Source organism: Chrysochloris asiatica, unplaced genomic scaffold (assembly GCF_000296735.1).
Source record: "Chrysochloris asiatica unplaced genomic scaffold, ChrAsi1.0 scaffold00071, whole genome shotgun sequence".
Taxonomy (NCBI): Eukaryota; Metazoa; Chordata; class Mammalia; order Afrosoricida; family Chrysochloridae; genus Chrysochloris; species Chrysochloris asiatica.
In genome coordinates, this window is record NW_006408589.1 from 7,179,212 (window position 1) to 7,205,269 (window position 26,058).

Below are 26,058 nucleotides of genomic sequence, written 5' to 3' on the forward strand. Positions count from 1 at the left end.
CATGGCACATAACAACAACAACAAGTGCCAGGCAGGCCACCTGGATGGCACTATGATAAAGTACTTGGTTACTAATGGAAAGGTTGGTGGTTTGAATATACCCAAAGGTGTCTTGGAGGAAAGAACTGATGATCTGCTTACCAAAACACAAGTCATTGAATACTCTATGGAGCACAATTCTATTTTGACACACATGGGGTTTCTCTGAATCAGAATCAATTCGATGGCAACTGGGCTTTTAAAATGTTTAGTGTTAGTTTTTGATATTAGGCACTGTATCTTTACATTTGTAGAAGAGAACCTGGGTTCAACAAAGTCCGGACGGAGACTTGTCTTAGTTAACAAGTGGGACTTGAATCCGAATTTCTCTTGTCTGGCACTGGATTGCTGAAGTCAGCTTTCTTTTCTTTTTACCATAATCCCTCCCACCTCACTGACTCTTTGATTTTCAAAAGTATGCTTTCAAACAGAATGCTATTTACAAAGTTGTAGTGGAGTAAGGTGTGTGTGTGCACGTTTTTGGTTCTGTGTGGGAGTCTGCATTTATGAAAGAAAAATCAAGACAAAATAACAACCAAAAAAAACCCTCCTCCATTGTCTCATATTGGGAAAGTGGCTGTCTTTTCCCTCCACCCCAGGGTGGCTGTGGCATTCTGAGTAAGCTGCAGACCCCCCAAGCAACCAGAACATTCTATACCTTGTGGCAATTAGTCCCCACTTGGCTTAAGGACTCTAACATCAAAGAAGGTCTCCGCCTGCTGCCCAAGGGAGGCCAGGGGACTACCTCCCAATGGAGTCCTTTCCCCTCATTAGTGGGCTCCAGTCACCAGTACAGCAGACTCTGGACAACAGACCGGGCCCCATCAAAGGCACCCTTCCCCTGGGAAGGCCTCTGTAATCTGGGGCCTTAGTACACCCTGCCCCCATCCTAGACCATCTCAAAAAGCAGCCCTCTGGGGACACCTGACTACTCTCCAGTTCAAAGCCAAGTGAATGCATTAACAAGACAAAACATCATTTTCCTGTCTAGAAACCCCTAGGGTCCAGCCTTAAGCTGCCTGCAGTCCAGGCCTGGAGGACACACAAGCCCTGCCCACTTAGCAATGAGGCCTTCAGTTGGACCCCTCCTCTGCAGTCACCCAGCCTTTGAAAGTCCCACAGCACAAACAGGGACTTAAGCCACTCAACAATACCTCTTCAGACCTAATCTGCAACTTGGAAAGGTAGGTGGCCAGTCTGGAGCCAGCCCTCCTGGGAGCCAGAGCTGAGGAGAGAGTCCCTGCCAGTTTTGAGGCTGCGCAGAGGGACGGTGTTTTCTGTGCCACAGTGAATGAAAGGTGAGGAAGAGTTGCAAGCAGCTTCTCCTCAGAATCCAGGACTCGGGCATAGAAACCACAGATTCAACCACTCACTCATTCATCTGCCCATTCTTCCTCCCATCCATCTGTCCACCTATGGATCTTTTTGTCCATCCATTCATCTATTCGCCTATCCATCCATCCATCCCCTGCCAGATCCTGTTCCCTGGAAATTAGGCAAGATCCTGCCCAGAGGATGGAGTTTGAGGTGGGCTGAAAGATAGCACAGAGGGTGTGAAGTCTGGGACTGGCAAGATGAACCAGCATTTTACCAAACAGAAAGGAAGAGGTGGCATTCCAGGCAGCACATCCCAAATCATGGTGGTCACAAATAACCTAACATGTTTGGGAACTATTAACTCTTTAGTTCCTGAGTTTTGTATGAAGGAGTGAGGTTTGCAGAGCTTGTGGGGCGTGGTACTTAATTTCACAAGTCTTATTCCCTAATAAGTGCTCAGTTCCATCTGCACACACTTTCACAAACAAGGTTGTACCCTTGCCTGCAGCATGTTCATGAACACAGGTGTGAATACCTTTATACACATACATGCTCACACAAATGAAAATATGTTCACATGGGCCAGCACAGACACACAAACAATAATATGCACACAAACGTGCTCATGAATACACAAAAACATCTACCCACATTCCAACATGTCCCTATACACACACAATCATGCCAACACAAACACAAACTCACAAGTACCAAATGTCCTAGCATATATATTTAAACCCTGACATAGACACACAGGTAAAAACAGACTAGCACACACAAACAAACCCACACAGAGACCCACATATAAGATGCACGCTCACTTGTGTAAAGCATGTGTGTGTACATGCACACACACATACACACTCACCAGGAATCGGATGCCTGCCTCTTGTTATCCCTCAGTCATAAAAATGTGCCTCAGGCAGTGAAACTTGGCAGAACTGGACCCATCAGCTGTGCTTAGGCTGGAACTGAGTGTCCACTCGGCTCTGCCAAGATGGTGGGGCTTTCTGTCCCCGTGTCAGCTTCCTTTTCTAGTCCTCTCGAGCCAGAACACTATGAGAACTGCCTTTTTCTGCAGCTATTGCCTTACTTGAATAGGAGGACACACGGGAATATGTCCAGCACCCACCCACAAGGTAGGGAAGGAAGAGTTAGCCCTGTGATGTTGTCTGTGGAGCAGGAGTCAGTCAGTGCTAGGTAGGATAACATCATTCTAGGTACAAGACCCAGTGACCTCCACCTTATTCCTCCAGTTCCATCTCACAGCTTCCCCCAAACCAAATCCTCTGCTCCAGTCACTCTAGATTTTCCCTGGTCCCTGAACATCATTACTGATGTGGTTAGTCATCATCATGAGATCCCAGCTAGAATGCGTCTAAGACTTAGAGACTGAGGGCCCCCTGGAGCACTAGAAGGTGGCGTGTGAGCTCACTTCAATCAAGGTCACAGTTGGAGGTTTTTCTCTACTAAATCGTAGCCCTTCTCTTCTCCCAAACCTCGTCATCTAGTCCCCCATCATCTTTCCTCTATTTATTTGCTGGCTCAATGGTAGACTTCTTGCCTTCCATGAGACAGGAGAGTTGGGTTTGTTTCCCTGACACCTTATGCACAGCTGCCACCTGTCTGTCAGTGGCTTACATATTTCTATGCTGAAAATGTTTCAGTGGAGTTTCCCTACTAATATGGACTAGGAAGACCGGCCTGAAAATCTACTTCTAAAGCTCAACCCATGAAAACCCCATGCATCACAATTGTTCAACTCCAAATAGATCATTGTGCAGGATGGTGCATGATAGGGCAGATGTTTGCTCCTGTATGCATGGAGTTGCCATGAGTTGGGGGCCAACTTAACAGCAGGTAATACCACCAACTATGTGCTTACCTTTCTATATATCCACCTAGTCATATAGCCTTAAACATATCCATTTACACATACACTAAACTTTCCATCCATCTAGCCACATATCCATTTATCGACCCATTCCTCAAGGAGCTCTGGTAGCGTAGTGGTTATGAATCAGGCTGTGAACCTTAAGGTCAGCAGTTTGAAACTACCAGCTGATCCGCAGGATAGAAATGAGGCTTTCTGCTCCCATAAAGATATACAGCCTTGGAAACCCTATGCAGGGTCACTATGAGTTGGAACTGACTCCATGGCACATCACTACCACCATCCATTCCTCAGCTATTTTTCCTATCACCCACCTGTTCCTTCTCATCCATTCAAGCAGCAATCCATCCATCCATTACTCACTCACCTAACCACCCATCCATTTTAATACCTAACCATCCAATCATCTGTCCATCCAGGTGTTCATCTATTCATATATCTGTCCATCTGCCTATCTATCTGTCCATCTATCCAGTCATGCATCCACATACTCATCCATTCGCAAACTTTCAAATCTACACACCTGGATTTGAATTCTTATTTTATCATTTACAACCAGTAGCATATGCTGCTAATTCTCTTCCCCTATTCCCTTAGTCCTCAGTAGCTCAGTGCACACAGGTCTGGCTTCTAACGGCCATAATATGGATCTTTTTGCCTGAGAGCTTTCTCTGGTCACTGAGTCTGGTCCCTATTGTCTGGTCTCTGGTCACTGAGGCTGGTCACTGTGGAAAGCTGGAAGTGATGGGAAATTATCTCCCTCCAGGAGCAGCATCCAATCAATGTCTAGCTCAGACTGGCATATAACTACCTCAGGATCCTCATCCTTGTTCAGGGTGCTATGAGATGTGTGTTCTTCACTGACTCCCTGAGTTCCCCAGCAGGATTAAGTCACATTTTCTTACTGAAGGAACTTGTTTGATAACACACCCTTCATTGACTTCCTTCCCTTCCTGCCTCACTTCCCACTCATACTCACTGTCATCCAGCTACATAGGTAAAAGCCTTGGCAATACTCTCAGATCTAAGCCATCCATAAGTTCTGCTGATTTTTCTCTCTTATGGTTCCCAGGCATCTGTTACTCTGAGGATAAAGAGCAGAGTTCTCAACATGCTTACAAGGTTCTGCCTGGTTCACCTGCTGCTCTGGTCATACCTCACTCATGTTCTCTGCACTCTGGTCTTCAACCTTCCCACCCATTTACTGTTCTCAGAATGCACTGTGCATCTTGCAGATATCCCACTTTGCTCCCGCTATTCCTTAATCACCCTCTTAGCCTTCACCCTTTAGTTAGGTCTCAATTCTGTTGTCACTCCTTCAGAGTGACATCCTTTTTGACATCCAAGACTAGGGCAAATACATCCATTTATTTGTTCTCCTCTGTGTTGTTGTTGTTGATAGATATTGTTAAATTGATTCCAACATATCATGACCCTATGTAAAACAGAATGATGTCCTGTACCATCCTCACAATTGTTGTGTTTGAGCCCATTGTTGCAGTCATTGTGTCAATTAATCTTGTTAAAGGTCTTTTTTACTGACCATCTAAATTACCAAGCATCATCTACTGCTCCATAGGTTGGTCCCTCCAGAATACAAGTCCAAAGGATATGAGATAAAGTCTCACCTGCTTCTCAGGAACATTTTGGCTGTACTTGCTCTATTACAGATTTGTTTATTCCTCTGGAAGTCCATGGCCTATTTAACATTCTTTGTCAACTCCATAATCCAAAGACATCAGTTCTCCTTTGGTCTTCCTTATTTATTGTCTAGCTTTCACGCGAGGCGACTGAAAACAGCATGGCTTGAGTAAGATACACCTTCGTTTTCAAAGTGACATCTTTCCTCTTTAACACTTTAAAGAGATATTTTGCAAATTTCTCCAATGCAATATGTCATTTAGTTTCTTGAGACTGTTATTTTCATGGATGTTGATTGTGGATTCAAGTAAAATCGAATCCTTGACAATTTTTTCTTAATTTGTTTTGTGATGCTGCTTATTGTTCCAATTGTGAAAGTTTTCATCGTCTTTATGTTGAGGTATAATCCATACTAAAGGTTGTAGTCTTTGAACTTCATCACTAAGTGCTTTAAGTCTTCCTTGCTTTACAAAAGCTAGGTGGAGTTAACCGCACATCCCAGGCATAAGCCTTCCTTCAATCCTGATGTCACTTTCTTCTTCATACAGTCCAGCTTATCAGTATACAGATTGAATAAATATGGTGAAAGGATACAACCCTAGTACATGCCTGTCCTGACTTAAAACCATGCAGTATACTCTTTTCTGTTCCAACAACTACCTTTAGGTCTACGTACAGGTTCCATATGAACACAATTAAGAACTCTCATTCGTCTCAATGTTATTCTTGATTTGCTATGATTCAAATTGTCAAATGTCCTTGTATAATCAATAAAACACAGGTAAATCTTTTTAATATTCTGTTTTCAGTTAAGCTCCATCTGGCATTAGCAATGATATCCTTCATTCCATGTCCTCTTATGAATTTGGTCTGAATTTCTGGCAGTTCTATATTGATGTCCTGCTCTTTAAAAATTATTTTTAGCAAAATTTTACTAGAATGTGATATCAATGATATTGTTTGATAAATTCTGCATCTTTGTTTGAAATAGGCACAAATATGGATCTCTTTCAGCCAGTTAGACAGGCAACTGTCTTACAAATTTTGTAGTATAGACTAGGGAGTTCTAACAGAATTGCATGGGTTTGTTGAAACATCTCAATTAATAGTTCATCAATTCCTGGAGCCTTGTGGGGGTTTTTTTGTGTGTGTGTTTTTTTGCCAATGGCTTCAGTGCAACATGGACTTCTTCCTTCAAAGCCATCAGTTTTTGATCATATGGTACCTCCTGAAATGATTGGACATTGACCAATTCTTTTTTATATTCCCTCCATCTTCCCTTGATGCTTCCTGTGTTATTCAATTTTTTGCCCACAGAATACTTCAATATTACAACTAGAAGTTTGATTTTTTCTTCTGTTCTTTCTACTTTAGAAATGCCGAGCATGTCTCCAGGTCTTTGCAAATGTCATCCTGATATTTTACTTTGTTTTCTTGAGCCACCTTCTGAAATATTCTGTTCAGCTCCTTTATTTCATCATTTCTTCCATTAACTTTAGCTAATCTACATTCAAGAGTCAGTTTTGGGGGGCAGAGGTGCAGAGGGGGGCAGTGTAGTTCTAAAAAGGCATGAAGTTGCTGGCTTACAAGTTTTCAAGAGGGAGTTTAGTTTTAGAAAGTGTTGGGGAAGATAGAATCCCCACTGAATAGTTTTGCTCTTGTCTAGATGGGTCAGGTGAAAGGAGATGGGGATGAGATTCATTGATTCAATAGTTGAGTAGTGGTTATCATGCCTAATTGTGATTGTCACAATTGTAAAGGTAGAAGTTGTGCAACAAAAAGGGGAAAGTAGTAATCTTACATTCCAGGAACAGAGGACCCTAGGACCATCAAGAGAGAAGAGCATGAGCTGAATGTGGGACTCTAACCAGAGAAGCAGGAATGCCAGAGATGGAGGCAGAGATGATGGCATGGAGTGAGAGCAGCTGAGGACTCTAGACTCATGGAAAGAGAAAGGCTGTGTGCTGGCAGCCAGGAGACTGGCTTCCAGAATATGCCCTGTGGTTGTATAAACAATTATATACCCCTATGTGATTTTTTTATACATGTGCTAGAGGGTAGACATGTGTTGACATGGATGATGGGGCAGACAATATGCAACCGGAGGGAGTTTGGCAGAGGAAAGGTGGGGGTAGCAGGAAACACAGGGAAGAATGTAGTTATAAGAGTGAACAGAGGTAAATGCAGTTAAGTGTTGGTGTGTGGTGGGGATTGCAACCATATAATGAAGCAAAGTATATGATTTGTTGAATGTGAAACTGATGATCTGCTTGGTAAAACTTTTACTCAATTCACAATAAAAACAGTAAAACATTTAAAAGAAAAAAAGAGTAAGTTTCAGAGTTTCTTCTAACATCCTTCTTGGTCTTTTTGTCTTTCCTGTCTCATTTGCTTTCTTCATATTTTGTGTTCTTGATGTCATCCCACAACTCATCTGGTCTTTTGTCATTGGTGTTTAATGTGTCAAATCTATTCCTGACAAGGTGAGATGTACTCAAGCTTGTACTTTGGCTCTTGTGAACTTGTTTTAATTTTCTTCAACTTCAATTTGAATTTGCATATGAGGAATTAATGGTTTGTTTCATAGTCAGCCCCTGACCTTGTTCTAACTTATACTGAGCTTCTCCATTATCTCCATCTACAGATGTAGTTAATTTGATTCCTATGTATTTTATCTGGCAAAGTCAACATGCATAGTAATCATTTATAATGTTGAAAAAGATATTTGCAATAAATAAGTCATTGGTCTTGCAAAATTCTATCATGCAATCTTTGGCATAGATTCTATCACCATGTTTTCTTTCCAATTACTGATCCTTCTACTTTGTTTCCAACTTTTGCATTCCAATCATCAGTAATTACCAATGTATCTTGATTGTGTGCTTGATCAGCTTCAGATTACAGAAGTTGGTGAAACTCTTTAGTTTCTTCTTCTTTGCCATTAGTGGTTGCTGGGTAAATTTGAATAATAATCCTATTAACTCGTTTTACTTGCAGTTGTATGGGCATTACCCTGTCACTGGCTGTGCTACTCTTCAGAAAAGATCTTAAAACAATCTTTTTGACACTGAATGTGAAGCCATTCCTCTTCAATTTGTCATTCCTGGCACAGTGAACCATGTAATTGTCTGATTCAAAATGGCCAATTCAAAATGACAGTTCTGACGTTGGTGGTGATATTGGCAGCTATGGGGTGTTGTTGGTGGTGATGAAGATGATAGGGGTGATGAGTAATAGTGAAGATGATGAGGGTGATGATGTTTTAGTGATAATAGTGAATTAATGGTGATAAGGTGGTGGGTGGTAGTGATCTTATTAGTGATGTTAGTACTGATGGTTGTAGGAGACAAAGAGATGGATTCCCAAAGATGTCCATGTCCTAATAGTTCCTGAAACTTGTGAATCTGTTATGTTACATGTCAAGGACAAATTAAAGTTGCTGATCAGCCACAATTGGTCTCTATGAGTGAATCAAGTTGACGGCACACAATGACAATAACAATTCATTGACCTTAAAAGGGGGCAGAGTGTCCTGGATTACATAGGTGGGCCCAATATAATCACAACTGGCCATCATTCCATTCTAATTCATATTAATCCTATAGAACAGAGTAGAATTACTCCAGAGAGTCTCTGAGAATGTAAATCTTTACGGGAGCAGACACTCATTTTACTCCCGTGGAGTAGCTGGTGGGTTTGAAATGCAGACCTTGAAGTTAGCTATTCAGTGCATAACCCACTTTGCCACTAAGTAGTCTTATAATCACAAGGGCCTTTATAATGAAGAGGGAGACAGGAAAGAATCTTAGAGTGATATAGTATACCAGGATCAACCAAGAGTTTATGCTTGACTATTAGCCTAAAAGTTAGTGGTTCAAACTCACCCAACAGGGCCAGTGAAAGAGAGGACTGTTAATCTGCTTCCATAAAGATTACAGTAAAGAAAACTCTGTGGAGCCATTCTCTACTCTGTAACACATGGGAACACATGAGTTGGAATTGGCTCAAGAACAATGGGTTTGGGTTTTTTTCCATTTTTTAAGCGTAAGAAAGACTTGATCAACCATTACTTACTTTGATGATGGAGGAAGGGGGCAACAAAACAAGTAATGTGAGTAGTTTCTAGGAACTGGAAAACACAAGCCAATGTATTCTCCCCTAGAGCCTCCAGAAAGAATGTAGCCCTGTCAACACCTTGATTTTAGCCCAGTGAGATCCAGCTCAGAGTTCTGACCTCTAAACTATATGATAATAAACTTGCATTGTTTTAAACCATTGAGTAATTTGTTACAGCAGCAATAGAAGAATATAATAATGGTCTGATGGTGGGAATGGTGATGATGAAAGTGGTGGTAATGATGAAGGTGGTGAAGGTAGTAGAAGTGGTGATGGTGGTAGAGGCAGTAATAGTGGAGGTAGAGTTGGTGGAAGCGGTGGACATGGTAGGGGAGGTGATGGTGTTACAGTGGTCATGGTAGTGGAAGGGGGGATGGAAGTGGCAGAGGTGGTGAAGTTAATGGTAATTAAAGTGATGCTAATGGTCAGAGTCCTGGCTGCAAGGCTAGTTTGAACCACAATTTCAGTGGTTTAGGCTCACCAGCCACTCCTTGGAAACCTTATACAGGGTCACTATGAGTTGAAACTGACTTGACATCACTTCAAAACAGCAACAATGGTAGTGAAGGAGTCCTGGTGTAGCACTGTAGGATAAGCATTCGACCTCAAAGTCAATTTGAACCATAAGGTCAATGGTTCAAACTCATCAGCTGCTCCTAGAAAACCCTATACAGAATCGCTATGAGTCAGAACCAACTGAACAGCACTTAACAACAACAACAATGGTAGTGATGTGGTGCTGTAGGATCAGCACTGGAGTATGAACCACAAGGTCAGCAGTTCAAATCCATCAGTTGCTCCTCAGAAACCCTATACAGGGTCACTATAAGTTGGAACCTACTTGATTGCCTTAACAACAACAATGGTAGTGATCGCTCTAGTGTGGCACTGTAGGATAAACTTTGGACAGGTAGCTGCAAAGTTGGTGGTTCAAACACACCAGCCACTCTCAGAAACCCTATACTGGTCACTATGAATCGAAATTGACTCAACAGTACACAAGAACAACAACAATAGTGGTGGTAGTGGTGTTTGTTGTTGTTGTTTACAAGTGCCGTCAAGTCAGTTCTGACCCATAGTGACCCTGTATAAGGTGTCCGAGGAGCAGCTGGTGAGCTTGAACCATCAACCTTGCAGTTCAAATGGCTTTGCAGTCTGGCACATTAGCCCACAATGCCATACCAGGAGTCCTGGTAATAGTGTTGTTGTTGTTTCTAAATGCCATCGAGTCGGTTCCGACTCATAGAGACCCTGTATAGGGTTTCCGAGGAGCAGCTGGTGAGCTTGAACTGACAACTTTGCAGTTCAAATAGCTTTGCAGTCTGGTGCATTAACCCACAGCGTCACACCAGGTAGTAGTGATTGTTGTTGTTGTTATGTGCCGTGGAGTAGATTCCGACTCATAGTGACCCTGTATAGGGTTTCCGAGGCTGTAAATCTTTACGGGAGCAGAAAGCCTCATCTTCCTCCTGCGGAACAGCTGATAGTTTCGAACTGCTGACCTTGCGGTTCACAGCCCGATTCGTAACCACTACGCTACCAGAGCTCCTTGGTAGTAGTGATGTGGTTAAGTGCCATTGAGTCGGATCCGACCCACAGCGACTCTATACAGAGTTTACAAGGAGCGACTGGTGAGCTTGAACGACCAACCTTGCAGTTCAAACGGCTTTGCCGTCTGGCACATTAACCCACAGTGCCATACCAGGAGTGATGTTGTTGTTAAGTGCCGTCAAGTCGGTTCCGACCCATAGCGACCCTGAACAGGGTTTCCGAGGCTGTAAATCTTTGCGGGAGCAGAAAGCCTCATCTTTCTCCCGCGGAACAGCTGGTAACTTTGAACTGCTGACCTTGCGGTTCACAGCCTGATTCATAACCACTACGCTGCCAGAGCTCCTCTACCACCGCGAGTGATAGAGGTGGTGAAATTGGTGATGATGGTAGAGGTAGAGCTAGTTATTGTTAGGTGCCGTTAAGTCAGTTCCAACGTATAGCGACCATATGTATAACAGAAGGGAACACCACTCGGTCGTGTGCTATCCTCACAATTGCTGCCACACTTAAACCCATTGTTGCTGCCATGTCAATCTATGTTTTAGGGGTCTTCCTCTTTTTTGTTGTTCCTCCACTTTAAACAAGCATGATGTCCTTCTCCAGGGACTGGTCCCTCCTGATAATATTTCCAAAGTCTGAGAGATAAAGTCTGGCTATCTTGACTTCTAAGAAGCATTCTCGTTGTACTTCCTCTAGCATAGATTTGTTTGTTCTGGTGACAGTGATGTATTTTGTCTTGGGATCTTCTTAAAGATCTTTGGCAACATTTTGCTCCTCCAACACTCCACATTTTGAAGTAGGCTTTCCAGAGCAGGGGCTTGAAGAGGAGGGTATGGGAAGAGGCTGGAGGTTTGAGAATTGGTTCCCAAGTCACTGAGGGACTGGGGAGACGGGGTAGAAGCAGAGCCTAGGCTCACAGAGTTTGGGCTTGTCTGTGAGAGGCACTTTCATGCTTTATTTATTTTCCTCCCTACATCCCCTTCCACTGAGAGCCTGGAGCTGTTCTTAAATGTTTTCTATGTGGAAAACACAGAAAGACATTATTTTCAAGACTTCTCACTGCCCTGGGATGGCCTGGGCACCAAGGCCTAAGTGACTGAGGGGCTCTGAACTGTGGCCCAGCAATTCGAGGGGGAGGGACTTCCCCCAGGGTCACCCAGCAGACTGGGGACTAAAATGAGGTCTCTTGGCTTCCCATCTTGGCTTTTCTCATATACCACAAACTCTTTGATCCCTGAGTCACCCAGAGGAGACAAGAGTCAACCAGCTGGGTACAAAACAAACAAACAAACAAAGAGAGTCCAGGCCTCCCAGGCCTTTCAACTCCCCTTCACCACTTCCTTCGGTGCCCATGTTCCCAGCCCTTCCAGCAGCCTTGGGTGCTCTCCAAGCCCCACCTGCTCTGCCCAAGGATCCCAGAGAGGGGATGACTGCAATCCTGGGGAGACAGACTCTGGGTCTCCAGGGCGGGGTCTTGGCAGGGGCCCCCACCCCACCCCAGAGGGGTATCAACCACCATCCCACGTGTAGCGGGGTGGGGGGGGAAGCAGACAGGCAGGGGCAGAGCGGCGCCAGGTCCCAGTCTGGCCACCACGAAGACCTGCCGGCACCTGTGGGCAAAGCTGCTTCCCCTACCTCTCCCTGCTTAGGCCTCATTAGCACCCTCCCTGGGGCTGGGGGCGGGGGCAGAGACAAACAGCTGAGGCAGTGGAAAGAGTCCCGGTTTGAGCCGTTAACTGGTTGTGTGACTGGCCGATGATCACTTCTCTGTGCCTCTGACTCTCCCTCTGTAAGACAGGGAACATTGTACACACACTCACCATGCAGCCCATTTGGAGAAGCCCACATGAAGGACCTACTAAACAGCAGATACACAGCAGGTGCTCAATGAGTAACAGCTTCCGTGTCCAACTACCAAATAAGCAAGGTAAGCATGGCCCTATTTGCGCTTGCTGACTGTAATCTGTGGTAAACAATTGCATATGTTTTCCATCAAAGATTCTGCTCCCAGGCATGACTGAGATCTGTCTCTCTCCCAACCCCACAGCACCTCCCTACAGAATCAAACTCTCTTTTCAAATTTTTTATTCCTGACAGGGATGAAGTACACAGTGAGCAAGCTAAACATGGGCTATCCAAGGTTGTTGTTGTAAAGTGCCGTCAAGTCGGTTCCAACCCATAGCGACCCTGTATAGGGTTTCCGAGGAGCAGCTGGTGAGCTTGAACAGATGACCTTGCAGTTCAAACAAACTTTGCAGTCCAGTACATTAACCTGCAAGGAGCTCTGGTAGCGTAGTGGTTACAAGTTGGCCCGCTAATCTCAAGGTCAGTAGTTCGAAACTACCAACTGTTCCGCAAGAGAAAGATGAGGCTTTCTGCTCCCATGAAAATGTACAGCCTCAGAAACCCTATACAGGGTCACTATGAATCAGAATCGACTCCACGGCACACCACCACCACATTAACCCACAGTACCACACCAGGTCTCCTTAGCCAAGGTGTTGTTGTTGTTAAGTGCCGTTGAGTCAGTTCTGACCCATAGTGACCCTGGATAGGGTTTCCAAGGAGCAGCTTAACTCACAGTGCCACTAGGGTTTACAAGAGTCTGCACATTGGCGACCACGTTTCCAAACTTCTCCATGAGAAGGTTTCCATGCCCAGTTCCCCAAAGCCTGCAGAAAGCGTTCCAGTCATGGCACCTCATTGAGCCCTATTAAAAGGAGGCCGTGCAGAAGAAGTTCAGCCCATGACAGCTGCTGACAGTGCCACTTCCAGGCTATGCATCCTGTTGGTTTTCTCATCTGCACAATGGGGGTAATAATAGTGTCTGCCTCATAGGGCTATTGTGTGTCCCCTCACTAGATACTGGCTCTGAAGGAGCACAGAACAGCTCCTGAGAAGAGCTAGGGAGAGAGGAGAATGGGAAGGGGTGGAGAGAGCAGGCAGAACAAGGGTTAGGTCCGACTTGTATCCTGCAGGAGGCGAGTCGATGCTTTCTTGTCATCAGACTTTCCAGTCACCTGCCTGGGAACCTGAGGAAAAGATTAGGGAGCCAACTACATATTGTTTCTTTTGTTCGAGGTGCCAAGTTTGGTGGGATGAATTGGCCATCTGTTCTTCCAGCTCCAATCTGGCGAGCCAGAAACCTCTGCTTTCCGAGTTGCCACTTTCCATCGGTGCTAACGGAAGTCAGAGGTTGGAGGTAACCCAGAGGCTACCCCGCCTATGTGTGAGCTGGTGACCCTCCCTTAGCTTCAGCCCCCTGGATGCTCTGGGCCTGGGACACCAAACCCTGAGATGGGCTGGAAAAAGACTCCGGGACCTGAGTTGCACCACTGGGCCTCTCTGAGCCTCAGCTTCCCCATTTGTAAAAGGAGGTAGACGTTTACCAGCATACCTCTGCTTGTCCTTCTGGCTGTGATGTGTGGTGGAGCTGGCATCACTGGGGTGAGCTGGGACAGGGCTCTCCCCCCCTAAGGTTGGATGGCAGAATTTTCTGCCCAGGTCAGATCACCCAGCACTGGGGCTTTTCCCTCTGTGTCTCCTTAAACAGGGTCTCGAACAGGGGTCCTCAACCTGAGGGTTCTTCCGGTGGCAGTGGGATTCTGGATCCACAAACAGGAATCTCTATAACTTAGGGGTCCTTGTGGGTGAGGGGTTGGAGTCTAAGAGCTCTGAAGCTGTGGTCTGAGTTTTTCATGTGGATATGTTTTCCTGGAGACAGGGAGCATAGTTTTCATCAGATTCTTCAAGGAACCTGTGACTTTTACAGAGGTCCAGGATGGGTGTCCTAGAACCTGGGAGACATCTAAAGTGGCGGCTCCAGGCTAAGCAGACAGAAAGGATACTTAAGTCCCCACATACCCCTAAATGGTTAGGATCAGTCTACTCAGTGCTCCTGAGCAGATGCTAAGTGGCAGGCACAGGAGAACAGCAGCAAGCGGTGGTCAGGGCAGGCAGGATCCAGCGGGGTCTCAATAGCCTGTGAAAGAAGCAGCTTTGGGAGCTCTTGCCTGACTGATGTAGAGGCCACTTCTCCTCTGGCTGATACCTGCAAACTCAAGTACAGGCAGTCTGGAGCCGTGCAGAAACCAGACTTGTTATCCAGGCCTGATTTCTGCTGTGCTGAGGACCCTGCTTCATCACCCTGACCCCATCCTCCTGAAGGATAAGAGAGTCCATGCTAGCAGAATACCTCTCTTCACTAAGCCCTCTGTGCTTATGACCATCAAGGCTAATCCAGACTCATCGTGACCCCAAGTGTATCAGAGTAGGATTGTGTTCCATAGAGTTTTCAATGGTTGCTTTTTCTAAAGTGGACCTTTCTACTAAGGGTGGACTGAAACCTTCAACCTTTCCATTAGCAGTGGAATGCTTTTGCACTGCCTAGGGACTCCAAGCCTTCTATGTTTGTTGGTAGTTAGTTGCTATCAACTCGGTTCCAACTTATAGCAACCCTGTATAGTAGAGGTGGGGAACGTTTTGTCTGCCAAAACTTATAACATCATTCGTGGGCCATACAAAATTATCAATTTAAAAATTACCCTGCTACATTTGGTCAAATATTTAATTAGCTCATCCCTAATGTGATGGCCATGGACCCCTGGTATGGCGTTGTGGGCTAATGCGTCAGACTGCAAAGTCATTTGAACTGCACGGCCAGTGGTTCAAGCTCACCAGATGCTCCTTGGAAAGCCTATACAAGGTTGCTATGGGTCAGAATCGACTCGACGGCACTTAACAACAACATGTTGATGGCCATATCATCAGCTAAAACAAGGCCACAGGCAGACTGTGGAACAGACCATCAATTGCTAATATGCAAATTCAGGCTAACGCTGAAGAAAATTAAAATAAGTCCACAAGATCCAAAATATGACCTTGAATATATCCCACCTGAATTTAGTGATCATCTGAAGAACAGATTTGATGCATTAGACACTAAAGACTGAAGACCAGAAGAGTTGTGGGATGACATCAAGAACATCATACAGGAGGAAAGCAAAAGGTCATTAAGAAGAAAAGAAAGAAGGAAAAGACCAAAAGAGATGTCAGAAGAGACACTGAAACTTGCTCTCCAGCATAGAGATGCTAAAGCAACTGGAAGAAATGGGGAGGTAATAAAGCTAAATAGAAAATTTCAAATGCAGCTCAAGAAGACAAAGTCAAATATTAAAATGAAATGTGCAAATACCTGGAGTTAGAAAACCAGAAGGAAGAACACACTCAGCATTTCTCAAACCTCAATTTGCAGTATTAAAGGGTTCTGTGAGCAAAGTATTGAATGATGCAGAAAGCATCAAAGAAAATGGAAGTAATTCACAGACTCACTGTACCAAAAAGAAATGATTGATGTTCAACCATTTCAATAGGTAGCATATGATCAAAAGCCAATGATCCTGAAAGAAGAAATCTAAGGTATATTGAAGTCATCTGCAAAGGAAAAAGCAAGGCACCAGGAATTGATGGAATACAAATTGAAATCTTTCAACAAGCTGATGGGGCACTGGAGACACTCACTCATCTATGCCAAGAAATTTGGAAGACAACTATCTGGCTTAGTTTGAGGACTAAGGTGCGCCTGACTCAAGCCATGGGATTTTCAATAATCTCATATACATGCGAAAGCTGGACAGTGAATAAGAAAGACCGTAGAAGAATTGATGCCTTTGAGTTATGGTGTTGGAGAAGAACATTGAAAGTGCCACGGCTGCCAAAAGAACAAACAGATCTGTGTTGGAATGCTTCCTGGAAACCAGGATGGCCAAATTTTCCCTCTCATACTTCAGACATATTATCAGGTAGGACAGTGCCTGGAGAAGAATATCATGTTTGGTAAAGTGGAGGGTCAGAGAAAAAGAGGAAGACTCCTGACGAGATGGATTGGCACAGTGGTGGCAACAGTGGTGTCAGGTGTAGCAGCGATTGTGAGGTTGGCCCAGGACCGGGCAGTATTCATTCTGTTGTGCATAGGGTCGCTATGAGTTGGTACTAAGTTGATGGCACCTAACAACAATGTGATGGCTGGAGTCCTAGTTTGCCTTTGTGGATTAATGCTCTGGACTGCAAAAAATCAGTTTCAACCACAAGGTCAGCTGTTCAAGCTCACCAGCCATTCCTCGTAAACCCTATAATACAGGGTCCCTATGGGTCAGAACCGACTGGATGGCACTTAACAACGACAATAATGTGATGGCTAGAACTGCAGTTGCCTTGTTAAGGCCAGACCTAATGATTTCAAGGGCCTTATACTGCCCTCTGGTCAGATGTTTCCCACCCCTGCTATATAGGGTTTCCAAGGCTGTAAATCTTTACAGGAGTAGAAAGTTCCATCTTTCTCCCACGGAATGACTGGTAGATTCAAACTCCTGACCTTGTGCCTAGCAGCCCAACTCCTAACCCACTATGCTACCAGCCCTCTATAGACATTTCTTATTTAATCTTGGCAGTTATGATAGACAGTTAGTCACCATTTCACAGGTGAGACCACTGAGGCTCAGAGAGATCAAATTACACAGCCAATTCATCCAGGCAGTCAGGGCAAAGCCAAGATGTGAGCCCAGTGTGTTATATCTGCCTGAGTTGGAGGATCCAGGGCTGACTCCTCCCTGTGCCTCAGGTCCCTGGCAGTGTCCACGTTTCCATGTCCCCACCCTCAGATTGGCTTGTGAGCTGCTTACTGGCAGGTAATAATATCCTGACATAGTTCCCAGTCCCAACCAATCCCCCACACACACGCCTTTCCCCGTGAAATGTGTCTGCTGCTCCCCATCCAAACTGATTACAGCCCCAGAACAAGAGAGCTAGGGGAGGAACCCAGAAGACTAGAAGGAAAATTCGAAACACACGTGTGTGCATGCTGCATTGGCTCTGGTAACCCTAAGTCCTCAGCCTGTGTGGCCCTGTGGACTCTTCTCTCCACCTTCTAGCCCCACCGATGTCCCTGGGGGAAAGCTGGCTGGGTGTCCAGGACCTGAAGACCCCATGACTAGAGCCCCTCTGTTTCAGACAGAGCTGCTGAGGCCCACAGAGGGAAGACAGTTTCTCTGGGATTCAGAGCAGAGTGGGGGTGGAGTTAGAGGCCCAGGCTAATTGGAGAATAGCTTTTCCTCAAAGTCACAGAAACCTGTCTGAACTGGGTCTTAACTTCTGTCTTCCTGTCCCCTGACCCTGAGTCCCAGGAGAACCTGTCTTCTCTGTCTTTGCACCTGCTGCCTTCACTTTAACCCTTCCTCAGTGAGTCACCAACATAGAGGATCTCATCATTCTGAAGCTAGAGGGTGGGTGAAGAGGGGCTGACAAGAGCTGGCTGTGGGGACTAGAGTCTGTGTCGGGAACTAAGGTGAGGCCAAATGACAGGCTCTGCCTCATGCTGTTTATATGGAACGTCCTTCTAGCAATCAGCACATGGCCTCCAAACATGTGGCTTCAATCTTGCCTTTGAAATGTTGGGTGGGGAAGGGGGCTGCTGCCAACACCCACTGGATGCCTCTTTGTGCAGTCCAGCTGAGCACTTGCTATAAACTAATAGCTCAGAGGCCTGTGCCTCTTGCCAAGGGCACTGAGCATTTGGTTTGCAAATTGGATTCATATTTGGGAGGGTGTGGTCTGGGAATGAGCTGCTGCTGGACTGGGAGGGGGGCAGTGGGCAAAATGGAAAAGGGTATAGGACTTTAGAGGCAAGCAGACTAGATTCAGATTCTAGCTCTTTCATTTGCTAGCTGATGGAGTCTGGGCAGATGAGCTTACCCCTTTGAGCCTTTGTTTCTGCTTCTGTACAACGGGTATAACTGTTTGTAAGGTGTAATAATGGGCATGCAGCCCAGTATAGACACACAGAACATGCTCTCACAGTCCCTCACCTTAGTCTCTCACCTCTCCCCAAGCCCATTATCCATTCTTTGATGGCCACTTTCTGGCTTAAAATGGTAGGTCCTTAAAGTTGGGAGAACTGGATCTGAAGTAAAGCTTTATCATGGGGTTGGTCACTGTTTCTGGACAGTTTTCCAACATGCAAAACAGGGATGCAAAATGGGGAGTGCAATTGCTGAATGAGTTGTCTCGTAGACAACTTCCAGATAGAATATTCAGAGACTCTAAGAAGTTTCTCGTGTCTTGGCTTGACACTGCAGGGTAATGCACTAGACCACAAGAGTCAATTTGAATCTCAAGGTGGGTGGTTCAAACTTACAAGCCACTCATCGGAAACACTATACAGGGTCTCTGTGAGTCAGAACCGCCTTGACAGCATTTAACAACAACAACAACAAGAGGTTCCAAGAAGCAGCGTGTCACTTGTTGTTGTTAGGGGCCATCGAGTCGGTACCGACTCATAGCAGCCCTATGTGCAACATAATGAAACACTGCCCTGTCCTGAGCCAACCTCACAATTGTTGCCATGCTGGAGCCCATTAATGATGCCATCCTGCCAATCCATCTCACTGGGGGTTTTCCTCTTTTTTTCTGACCCTCCACCTTACCAAACGTGATATACTTCTCCAGTGACTGGTCCCTCCTGACAATATGTCTGAAGTATGAGAGATGAAGTTTGGCCATCTTGGCCTCCAAGGAGCACTTTGGCTGCACTTCTTCCAACACAGATCTGTTGGTTCTTTTGGCAGCTCATGGCAATTTCAATATTCTCCTCCAACACCATAACTCAAAAGCATCAATTTTTCTATGGTCTTCCTTATTCACTGTCCAGCTTTCACATGCAAATGAGGTTACTGAAAATACCAATGGCTTGGGTCAGGCTCACATTAGTTCTCAAGCTGACATCTTTGCTCTTCAACACTTTAAAAAGGTCTTGTGCAACAAAGTTGCCTAATACAATACGTCATTTGATTTCTTGACTGCTGCTTCCATGAGTTTTGATAGTTGATCTAAGAAGAATGAAATCCTTGACAACTTCAATCTTTTCTCCATTGATAAGGATGTTATTTATTGGTCCAGTGGTGAGGATTTTTGTTTTCTTTACATTGAGATGCAATCCATACTGAAGGCTGTGCTCTTTGATCTTCATCAGTAAATATTTTAAGTTCTCTTCACTTTCAGCAAGCAAGGTTGTATCATCTCCATATCGCAGGTTGTTAATGAGTCTTCCTCCTATCCTGATGCCATGTTTTTCTTCATATAACCCAGCTTCTCGGATTATTTGCTCAGCATACAGGTTGAATAAGTATGGGGAAAGACTACAACCCTGTCACACACCTTTCTTAATTTCAGTGTTCCCATGTTCTGTTCGAACAACTGCCTCTTGGTCCATGTAGATTCTTCATGAGCACAAGTAAGTGTGCCGGAATACTCATACTTTGCAATGTTGTCCATAGCTTGTCATGATCCACACAGTTGAAAGACTGTGCGTAGTCAATAAAGCACAGGTAAACATCTTTCTGATATTCTCTGCTTTCAGCCAAGATCCATTGGACATCAGCAATGATATCCCTCATTCCACAGCCTCTTCTGAATCCGGCTTGAACATCTAGAAGTGCTCTGTCAATGTATGCTTGCAATCATTTCTGTATTGCCTTTCGTAAAACTTTACTCACGTGGGATATCAAAGATATTGTCCAATGATTTCTGCATTCCATTGGGTCACCGCTCTTTGGAATGGGCACAAATATGGATCTCTTCAAATCAGTCAGCCAGATAGTTGTCTCCAAATTTCTTGGCAGAGATGAGTGAGTGTCTCCTGTGCCGCCTCACTTTCTTGAAAGATTTCAATTTTTATTCCATTAATTCCTGGTGTCTTGTTCTTTGCCAATTCCTTCAATGCACCTCGGACTTCTTCCTTCTCTTGATCATATGCTACCTCTTGAAACAGTTGAACATCCACTATTTCCTTTTGGTACAGTGATTCTGTGTATTCCTTCCATCTTCTTTTGATGCTTTCTGCATCATTCAATAATTGGCCAGAAGACTCCTTCAATAATGAAACTTGAGGTTTGATTTTTTCTTCAGTTCCCCCAGCTTGAGAAATGCTGAGTGTGTTCTTCCTTTTTGGTTTTCTGACTCCAGATCTTTGCACATTCCATTGTAATCTTTGAATTTGTCTTCTCGAGCTGACCTTTGAAATTTTCTGTTCAGCTCTTGGACCTCCTCATTTCTTCCACTTACTTTAGCATCTCTACGCTGGAGAACAAGTTTCAGTGTCTCTTCTGACATCCATTTTGATCTTTTCTTTCTGTCTCGTCTTCATGACATTTTGCTTTCTTTCTGTATGATGTTCTTGATGTCATCCTACAACACTTCTGGTCTTTGGTCTTTAGTGTTTAATGTATCAAATCTATTCTTCAGATGATCTCTAAATTCAGATGGGATATATTCAAGGTCATATTTTTGGCTATTGTGGATTTGTTTTCATTTTCTTCAACTTCAGTTTGAATTTGCATATGAGCAATGGATGGTCTGTTACACAATCTGCCCCTACCCTTGTTTTGACTGATGATATAGAGCTTTTCCATCATCTCTTTCCACGGATGTAGTCAATTAGATTTCTGTGTATTCCATCTGGTGAGGTCCATGTGCATAATCACCTCTTATGTTGTCTAAAGAAGGTATTTGAAATGAACAAATCATTGATTTTTCAGAATTCTATCATGCGATCTCCAGCATCATTTCTATCACCAAGGCCATATTTTCCAACTACTAATCTTTGTTCGCAACCTTTGCATGCCAATTACCAGTAATGATAAATATATCTTGCTTGCATGTTTTGTCAATTTCTGATTGAAAAAGTTCATAGAATTTTTCTATTTCATCCTCACTGGCTTTAGTGGTTGGTGCATAAATTTGAATAACAGTGATATTAACTGGTCTTCCCTGTAGGTGCATGGATATTATAGCATCACAGACAGCATTGTACCTCATGATCAATCTGGATATATTCTTTTTGACAATGAATGCAACACCATTCCTCTTAAATTTGTCATTCCTGGCATAGTAAATCATGTGGTTGTCAGATTCAAAATGCCCAATTTCAGCTCACTAATGCCTAAGATATTGATATCTATGCATTCCATTTCATTTTTGACAATTTCCAATTTTCCTAGATTCATATTTCGTACATTCCATGTTCTGATTATTAATGATGTTTACAGCTGTTTCTCTTCATTTTGAGTTGTGCCCATCAGCAAATGAAAGTCCTGCGGGATTTTCTCCCACCGGCTTTACTCCATTCGCATCATCACGGTCAACTCTACTTTGAGGAGGCAGCTCTTCGCCAGTTGCATTTTGAGTGCCTTCCAATCTGAGGGACTCATTTTCCAGCACTATGTCTGACAGTGATTCTCTACTGGGGTGCAAACTGCACTGGGTGGCACTGTTGGAAAACAAACAAACAAAAAACTATAAAGTTTTTGTGCAATGTTCCAATAGAAACTTATTAATTTTTATAAAACTATCCCTGTAGTTAGTTAAAACAACAAGAACATTTTTCTTAAGCCTAGCTTTGTAAGTCCAGCTTACATGTATCATACCTACAAGGTTGAACCTCTATGCTCATTTACTTTTCAAATCTTCTACTGGGCTCAGATCAGGGCTGTCATTATTCCCTGATTACAATGTTGCCTTGAGTCATGTGGTTTCATCTGCAAATGCACTCCAAGCATGTGCTGCTGTTTTCCTTGCTGTCAGTATTTTTTGTAGTTGCTGATTTTGTCCAGTGTTCTGATGTTTTAGCTATAGTACTGTATCTGTGAACCAATAGCAATAATTCGTATCTGTGAACCAATAGCAATAATTATTTTGAGAATGAAGTAGTAATTAAAGGAAAAGAAGGAGAAAAATCAAAACAGATTTCTACTCAATTACTAGTATGTTGTAAGTAATAAACCAAGTCAATGTAGAAAGATTTTACAGAACCATGATGTTGTTGTTAAGTGCCATTGGCTCGGTTCTGACTCATAGCCACCCTGTATAGACTTTCTGGGAAGTGGCTGGGGAGCTTGAACCAGTGACCTTGAGGTTCAAATGGCTTTGCAGTATGGCGTATTAACCCATAGTGCCACACCAGGACTCCATTTTGTTGTTAGTATCTATATAAGCTAAGATATATTGTATTTAAGCAATTTGCAACTATATTTATTATATATTATCCTACGATTAAAATTGATAATAAACATTATGAAGACATTTGTGTGGTCTGGTATGGGAGGAGGCCCATGGAGTGGGGGTGGTGACACCATGAGTTACTGCAGTGGGTGACACCAACCCTAGTAAGGCAACTGTCACGAAGCTAAGAGTCCAAGGGTGTCTTTTAAAAGATCTGGGATAGCATTAGAGTAGAGCTGAGGTGGTTGGAGGTATACCCTGTGAGATGAATAGCAGGAAAGCTGACTTTCCTTAGGCAGGTGTAGAGGGAGTGTCCTTACTCCTGCCATCTGCCCACTCCGACTTCCTTTCCAACCTCATCCCCACTTCTTCCTCCTTGTTACAAATCAATAAATTATCAGATTTTAAGGCACATGTGAATATGTTTCTTTGGGTGACAAGAACATGGTGTTCAGAATCACCCAATGACAACAAGTCAATTCTGACTCATAGTGACCTATGTGTGTCAGAGTAAACCTGTGCTCCACAGGGTTTTCAGTGGTTGATTTCTCAGAAGCAGATCACCAGACCTTTCTTCTGAGGTGTCTCTTGGTAGATTTGAACCTCCAGCTTTTCAATTATTAGCCAAGTGCTTAACTGTTTGTGCCACTCAAAATCAGTATGGGTACTGTTAAAATGCAGTGTCTGAGTCCCAGTCCAGACCTACTGCATGGGAGTCTTCAGGGATGAGGTCCTGGAATCAACATTTTAGCCAGCTCTCTGAGTAATCCTGAGGTACAGTCAGGATTTAATAATGGACAAAGAGAACACAAGCTTTGGTGTTTTCTGGGTCTGTGTTACCATGATCTGCCCCCTGACTGTCTGTGGAACCTTCCACAACACATTTCCCTTCTCTGAGCCTCAGTTTTCTCATCTTTAGAATATAAAATAGAATTCTAATTGCATAGGGCTGTAGCAAGGATTGCTGTTATTGTTATTTGCTGTGAAGTCAGTTCCAACTCATAACAACCTCATGCACAATAGAACGAAATACTGACCAGTCCTGTACCATCCTCATAATTATTGTTATCTTTGAAATCATTACTGCTGCCACTATGTCAATCTATCTTGTCAGAGGTCTTCTTATCTTTTGCCAACCCTCCATTTTACCAAACATGATGTACTTCTCCAAGGACTGGTCCCTCCTGACAACATATTCAAAATATGAGTGGTGAAGTCTTGCCATCCTGGCTTATAAGGAGCATTCTGGCTGTACTTCTTCCAACACAAATCTGTTTATTCTTCTGGTAGCTCATGGTACTTTTAATATTCTTCTCCAATTCCATAATTCAAATGTATTGATCCTTCTACAGTCCTCCTTATTCATTGTCTAAATTTAACAGGCTTAGGAGACTATTGAAAATACCATGACTTGAATCAAGCATACCTTAGTCCTCAAACTGACATCTTTGTTCTTGAACACTTTAAATAGGTCTTGTGCAGCAGATTTGCCTAATGCAATACATTGTTTGATTTCCTGATCACTGCTTCCATGAGTGTTGATGGTGTATCTGAGCAAAATGAAGTCTTTGACCATTTCAATATTTATTCCATTTATCATGATGTTATTTATTTATCCCGTTGTAAGGATTTTGTTTTCTTTACATTGTGGTACAATCCATACTGAAGACTATAATCTTGATCTTCATCAGTAAATGTTTCAAGTCCTCTTAACTTCCAACAAGCAAGGTTGTATCATCTGCATACCACAGGTTGGTAATGAATCTTCCTCCAATCCTGATGCCACATTCTTTGTCTTACAATTCAGCCTTTTGGATTGTTTGCTCAACATACAGATTGAATTAGTATGGGGAAATGATACACACACGTTTTCTGATTTTAAACCATTCAGTGTCACCTTATTCTGTCCTAACAATTGCCTCTTGGTCTATGTGTAGGTTCCTCATGGGCACAGTGAAATGTTCTGGAATGCCCAGCAAGGATTAGATAGTGAGCCCATGGGAGGTGCTCAGTAAGTGAAGATAATGGATAGACAGATGAATACAGAACAAGACAAGGGAAGAGGAGTCATATAACTGCTCTGTGCCTCAGTTGGCTGCATGCTTGAGTCCAGCATAACATAATATCTACTATTCCAGGCTATGAGAATTACTTCAGTTAATGTCTGCAAAGGACCTGGGGCACAGAGATGCTCAAGAAATGGCAGTGTTCTTCCCATAAAAATATTCTGACGTCGTGAATAACCACTGGGATGTAGGGTGGCTTTCTTGTGCATGACTCAAAGAGAAGAATGGGGGACGCTCAGGGACAGAGACAGTGTAGTAGTGAGTTCAAGAGGGGAGAGTTGATGATTTCCAAAAGCCCTAGGGCCTTGTAGGGAGAGGGGATGGCAAGCTGTCCCAGCTCATAGCCAGGTACTGTCGTGCAAGGCCAGGTCAGGCCACCAGGCAGCCAGGATGGATCTGGCGGGATGTTTTGTATTGGCGTGATTGAAAGCGACAGCCAGGATTGGGTGGGGAATGAGCAGGGCAAGGGAAGCCAGCAGGCAGGCTGCAGGCTCAAGCTGCAATGCATTAGTGCAGGGTCTGGGCTGACTCGGGAGGTGGTTTTGGGGGTTGCTTTAGGTGAAAAGTGATAAAGCAGAAACCCCAGAAGACCCTGGAAGCCAGGAAGTGGGTTGAAAAAGAAGCAAAGAGCGCAAACAGGATGTGATGGTAGGTGGGCACTCGTCTGACTCACATCAACTGAACGCCTCAACTATGCAATTCTGCAGAATGCTCACCTTCCTTAGGAGTAGATGCTCATGTTACTCCCATTTTACAGAGGGGGAAACTAAGGCCCTAGGAGATGAAAGGATTGTTTGAATTCCTCCTCCAATCTATTTTTCTCCTTTCTTCCATTTTTTCTTCTTCCTCCAATACATTGGTTTTAGGCTGAATAATGCACCCCCTCCAATGGAAAAAAAAAAATTATACCCACATCCTCATCCCCAAAACCTTTGAATGCATCGTATATGGCAAAAGGGACTTTGTAGATATGGTAAAATTAAGAATCTTAAAATGGGAACATTATCCTGCTTTTCCTGGGTGAGCCTGATGTCATCACAAGAATCCTGTAAGAAGGACGCAGGAGGAGTGAGAGTGAGAGGGGGAGATGGGATGCTGGAAGTCAAGACTGCAGTGATGAACTCTAACGATTGAGGAAGGGGCCACAAGCCAAAGAATATAGGTGAACACTGACACTGGAAAAGAGAAAGAAAAAGATTCTCCGCTGTAGTCTCCAGAAGTGAGACTGATTTTGTGGTTCTGACCTCTAAAACCCACTGCACTGTTAGTGGTTTGTTACAGAAGACATCAGAAATGAAGACAGCATCCTAGGCCTGAGCTCTCTCCCCTCTACCATTTTTCTACTTCTTTGTTCTTTGTCTCCTCCTCCACTCTTTCTTCTCC